Raw genomic sequence first — 6,017 nt, forward strand, 5'->3', positions numbered from 1 at the left:
GATTCAGGTGAAACAGAAAATAACTATCAAGAGAGACAGAGAGAAACTTCTGGGAAGATTTGTTGTCCAAAGTTGAACTGAGTGCCCAAACCCTTTTGGATGTCAAATTTCATCTAGGTTCATCTAAATCACCTATTACCCACTGTAAGCCTTTCAATACCAACCTAGTAGACTTCACATAGCATCACTGCCAACAAAATTAGAGGGTTATAGTTACATTAGATAAAGGAATTTTATGTAAAATTTGCCAATTCGGGCATTCAGCACCATAGACAGCAGCCTACTGTTGCTTAAAGGGGCATTATTATGCTCACTTTCAATTTATAATTCTATTTTTAGGCTCTACAAGAATAGAGTTTACATGCTTCAGTGTTCCAAAAACACATATTTTCTCATTAATGCACATCTCTATTCACCCTCTGTCTAATCCCACCCCCAATGAGTCCCGTGTGGTTTGATTGGTCGGCTTACCCTTCATTCCCCTGTCTTGCAGTTGGCAGACAGATCCTTGCAGGTAGACAGCCAATAAGGATTGTGTTATGAAGAGACCTCATCATGTTGTGAAAGTAAGAGCTGGAATTCCAATGAGGTGTTTTAGGCAGATGAGAGAAGAGTGGTTTCTGTGGTGAAAGTTACTCCCTTTGCTATGTACTTTGCGTCTTAAGAATTTACAGACTGTTTACATGCACCTGAAGCCATAAAACACACTAATAGAAAGGGAAAAGCATAATAGGTCCCATTTAGTGAGTATTATACCAGTTTCCAATACATTATTATATGTATATTTATTTTGATGTTGACTAGAAGGTATGTGATGTCTTTCTCCCCTTACCCCTCATCAGATAAGTAAGAGCTGCTGTCAGCTGAGACAAGCTGGTGTGATTAATTTCAATTCAATTCAACATTACTTCTGTCATGCATTTTCACATTACATTGTCTCAAATCACTTTACCTTATCCCCTGCCCAAAGCCCCCAGAGAGCAAACCAGTGGCAAGGAAAAACTCCTTAGAAGGAAGAAACCTTGGGAGGAACCAGACTCAAAGGGGAAGCCCATCCTCCAAGTGCCGGCACAGGAAGTGATATGAGCAAAATGTCAAGGTCCCAATTCACACTGTCTATATTTTAAGATTTGAGTCTCAAAGTGGGCAGGTGATGGCAGGCAGGTGCTGGTGCTGCTTCTGATGACAGGAGGAACTGTTTTCCTAATTTCATGTCTTTCATTATACTACAAGATGGTCACTGATTGGTGGGCTCTGAGGGGAGCTCTGATCTGAAATCCACAACTATTTACATTTAAGTTTGAAATATTTGTAAAATATTAATTAAATCAGAATATTTATTAAATCAAAATAATCACAATTATACAATTTTTAACAATAAGCAATGCAATAAGATTTTTTTTAACCAGCAGGTGGCAGCAAAGCACGTGTGAAGAAGAGGCCATCAGCAGTACAAAGCACCGGCTGTACAGGTTCTCAGCAGACAATCCAAACCTCCTTCATTAACTGACTCTCATGGTCTGACTAGACAGTCTGAGCAGATCTGCGTGAAAGAAGCCTCACTGCAGTTAGCATAACCATTTATTTTACAGCTCTTCTGTCTCATTCTACTCCATAAAGGTCACATGCCCCCTTCCAGCTTCCTCTGATGATGGAGATTCGTGCACAAATAAGTGGCTACAGCCGTTTATTTTTCTACTGATTAATCTATCAGTTATTTTAATGATTGGTCGAACAATCTAAACGATTAATTTTCCTGCATAAAATCACATTGAGTGTTTAAGTTTAATTTTGACAACAACAAACTGTATGTCACTGCAGGGCTATAGAGAATAACTACTCCAATAATTACATAGTGATATTGAAGAAAGACATGTCATCCACTATGTCTAATCTATTAGTCTAATGATTAGTCTATCACTAATCATAGCAGCCTTAATGCATACATCAAAAAAAGGTGTGTATATACAAAATGATATTTTAATATGTATTATATCTCTTTACGTGATAAAGACCTAAATATATAAGCTATTTGCTTTAAATATGTGACTCATGTTAGAGAAAATGTAAGTAAACTATGGGGACAGAAAAATCACTGAATAACAGGAATGACTGACATATAGTGCCAAACAGATATGGTGCAAAGACAGAACTCATAGTACAAAGTAAACGTAGTGCACTATGTAGGGCAGGGGGTTCATTAGTTTCAGGAGAAGGAGGCTACCACCTTGAAAGTAGGTGGCTACCATTGTTTAGGGAAACTCGACATGCAAACTCTGAGACATGAGACGTAAACCAATTTCAGGGGGTGGTAGGGGTCCTTCTGAGGAAATTTTGAAATGTAGACCCATTAATAGTCCCTTTTTCAGGCATCTTAGAGGCCTCATTCCACCAAATTTTACTGACACAAACTCTGGGTTATTTTTTCATCATACAGTAGTAGTACTAAGTAGTAGTAGCAGTCTGTTACTGAGGACACCAAATGTATCTCATTCTCAGATTATGTTGATTAATGATTGATGTACTGGTCAGTTGCAGTGCTCAATTATCAAGTAATGGTTTCATCAACAAGATGTCAGCTTACCAGTGTCTGAAATAAGACTTTTAACCATTAACCAATCATTTAAAAAAGTAAAGTTAACGTGACAAAGGAAATTATGTCTATGACTTTATTTATTTCACACCCTATTAGACATGTTAAAGGAACCTACAACTGTCTGAATGTAGCTTCTTAAATTCAGTAAATTCAGTGGTCTCCTAAATCAAAATAATTCCATAATCCTACCAGGTACACTCATGTCAAGACTCGGCTAGAAATATTCCACAGGCACAGTACAGGGTAAATAATGAATCTGAAAATCAAATAAGAAAGACTGAATTTACTAAGAAAGACTGAATTTTCACGCATGGTATAAAAACTGTCAGAATGGGTTAACTTGGAACACGTGTTAATATTTGTAAACAAGCTCGGCTGATCGTGACGTCATCGCTGTATATTATATGGCTAGTAATAGTAGACACAACTAGATCATCGAGTTCAGATGCTCCAGCGTTCTGTCGTTTTTTTTGTCAGAATATTTCACTTTGTAAATAAGCTGTCGGCCTTAGCTTTCAAACAAAATCAGTGTCATGCAATATCTCCCCATATTCTTCACCAATTTTACGCCGATGTTGGCTCAAACGAACGAAGATATTGATCGTCTGCTGCTGGTCTGATCCATGTGCATCTGTACTGTGTGAATAAGTCGACGAGTCGAGTCGTATGTCAATGCAATGCATGCAGCAAACGAAGCGACGACACCGGGATGAAATAGTATAGTGTTACGCCATGCTGGTCTCACTTTATTAAGTATTAAACTCACCTTCAGTTCCTTCAGTCCTGGGCAATTTCGCGCTCGGTTGCAGCCACTGGTCAAGAAGGCTGCTTCGCTTTCTAGACGCCATTTTGTCCACTTGCCTCAATCAGCCAATCAGAAAACGCAGAATAAAAACTTGCCAAAAATAGCCAATCAAAACGAAGATAAGAATTAATGGCTGCGCCTAGACAGAACACGGAAATTTCTGAAAAATAAATCTTTTATTGTGGCACCGAGTGCTGATCGTTTGATTCTGGTAACAGAGGCAGATTTTTTTTTTCAACAACTGAAAGTAGCCGGCTATGTACTTACCCACAGGCGGCGAAATATCGCCGGGTGCCAGCTTCAAATGAACCCCCTGGTAGGGTAGGTTGTAAATTTGTCTGCACTTTGCAGCTTACCTTGCGTTGACTCTTTGTAGTACGGACCCCACAACGGTGGTGGAATTATAAGGGGCTGGTCATCAGGGGGCATGGATTTTGTGGCAGTTTCTTTATTGTCCATATCAAACTCAGCATAGAAGCGCTTAAGCTGGTTGGCGTTGCTGGTGGAGGGAGCTGCATTTGTGGGTTTCTATTCTGCAATGAACATAAGAACTATACAAACGAGAGGAGGCCATTCGGCCCATCAAGCTCGCTTGGGGAGAACTAAACTAATAGCTCAGAGTCGTTAAAATCTTATCTAGCTCTGATTTAAAGGAACCCAAGGATTCAGCTTGCACTACATTATCAGGAAGGCTATTCCATACTCTGACTACACGCTGTGTCAAGAAGTGCTTCCTTAAATCCAGCTTGAAATGTTCTCCCGCTAATTTCCACCTATGGCCACGAGTTCGTGTATTTAAACTAATGCTGAAGTAACTATTTGGTTGAACAGCATCCAAACCTGTTAGAATCTTATATACCTGGATCATGTCCCCCTTCAGTCTCCTTTGCTTGAGACTGAACAGATTTAGCTCAAGTAACCGTTCCTCGTATGAACAAAGAAAAAAGAATTTAAAAGAATTTAAACAAAGATGGCGGCATCCCGGAGCCGAGTATAAACAAAGATGGCCGCGCCCTTAAGCCGAACGTAAACAAAGATGGCCGTGCCCTTAATTGGAATGTAAACAAAGATGGCCGCGTCTTGAAGCCGAATGTAAACAAAGATGGCCACGACCTGGAGCCGAATGTAAACAAAGATGGCCGCGCCCTAAAGCCGAACGTAAACAAAGACACTGTAGTAAGTGAAGGAGTAACAAGCCCTCTTTTCCCTGGTTCTTGAATAAATTTAAATTGTAATATCCTTTTTTAAGTAGATTAAAAAAAACTGGAAAAGCGCTAGAATCATCTCACATCAGATTAATGAAAACCTATTGTTTAAAGTGTCCCTTTTTATTCATGCTCCCATATTGTGTATTTATTTTGTTTTTTTTTCGGTAGATTGCCCCCTAGCTTATTCTTTATAGTTCTTACATCGGCCATGAGAATTTGTATTTCTGTATATTGTTCTGAATTTTATGTTGTTAATAAAGCTTTTGGGAGAAAAAAAAGAATGTAAACAAACATGGCTGTACCCTGAAGCCGTACATAAACAAAGATGGCTGCACGCATGATACTCTTTTTATTATTATTATTTATTATTAAGCATTCCAAACAACAACATGCAGATGTTCTCATTTGAACACACTTAACAAAACGAAATACAGCAAGATACAGACAGGGGTAAATGCACAGAATAGAAAAAGGAGAAAAAGTTTTAACGGTAAGCTCAAGGCTGAAAATGCATCCATGGTCTTAACAGCTTTTCTGTTTTTTGATCCATGCAGAGTTTGGAAATAAAGTCCCATTTCGATTTTAAAGTCCTGGATCCTGGGTTCCTTCTTTGTCCATATTTACATCTATGAATAAAATATTTCCCATGTAAATTAAAAAGGTTTAATATACATTTCCTATTGTATTCAATATCAGTCTTTTCATAAAAGAAAATAACATCCTTCTTTTCCAGTTAATTGTTTTACTATAAAACATATTAAACATAAGTTCAACTTCTTACCAAAAAGAAAAGACATGCATACAAGGGTGGGTTGGCTGTGTCTGAATGTGAGCTATCTGGGGTTAAGTGTCTGGATAAACTGATCCCTGGCCAGTTCACTCTGTACTGATAGAGCCATGTGAGCACAGACACGCCTACACAACCCCTTGATATCATTAGCCAGGATGCAGAGAGACTCATTTGACTCAGTGCCTGCGCCTATTGTTTAACTGAGAGGGCAGAAGTCCTCACACTGCCCACAGCGATTCTGCAGGGCACTGACCAGTGTCTCATCCAGGGGCTCAAGCAACCAGTAGTGTACACCTCACAAAAACATGTGTGACAACCCTGAGGACCTGCTTGCATACCACAATGGTATCCCATCTCCCCTTGCTCTTTAAAGGGGTACCACCCATCCAGTATAGTTATCACTGGGCTATCACAATGTCATCACAATACTAAAGACTGAAACAAAGCCGTGAGGTCAGACCCTCTGTATACAGCACACAGTCTCACCCTCACATCCTGTATGACCACATTTCTGCTGTTCACATGGCATTTCTCCAGCTTCCATTGCCCTGCAATGGACTGACGTGCTGTTGAAGGTCTACCTCACTTTACACTTTGCCCATGTCTTGTGTGTATACC

The 6,017-nt window shown here is 39.4% G+C and overlaps 1 long non-coding RNA gene across 1 annotated transcript; it reads left to right on the plus strand.

The window, feature by feature from the left end:
* The first annotated feature begins 507 nt into the window (after nt 1-507).
* On the plus strand, nt 508-1,506 carry LOC125739772 (uncharacterized). Its single transcript, XR_007397307.1, has 3 exons — nt 508-566; nt 971-1,099; nt 1,413-1,506. It is a non-coding gene; the product is annotated as an uncharacterized LOC125739772 (long non-coding RNA).
* Nucleotides 1,507-6,017: the final 4,511 nt, after the last annotated feature.

This window comes from Brienomyrus brachyistius, chromosome 4 (assembly GCF_023856365.1).
Source record: "Brienomyrus brachyistius isolate T26 chromosome 4, BBRACH_0.4, whole genome shotgun sequence".
NCBI lineage: Eukaryota > Metazoa > Chordata > Actinopteri > Osteoglossiformes > Mormyridae > Brienomyrus > Brienomyrus brachyistius.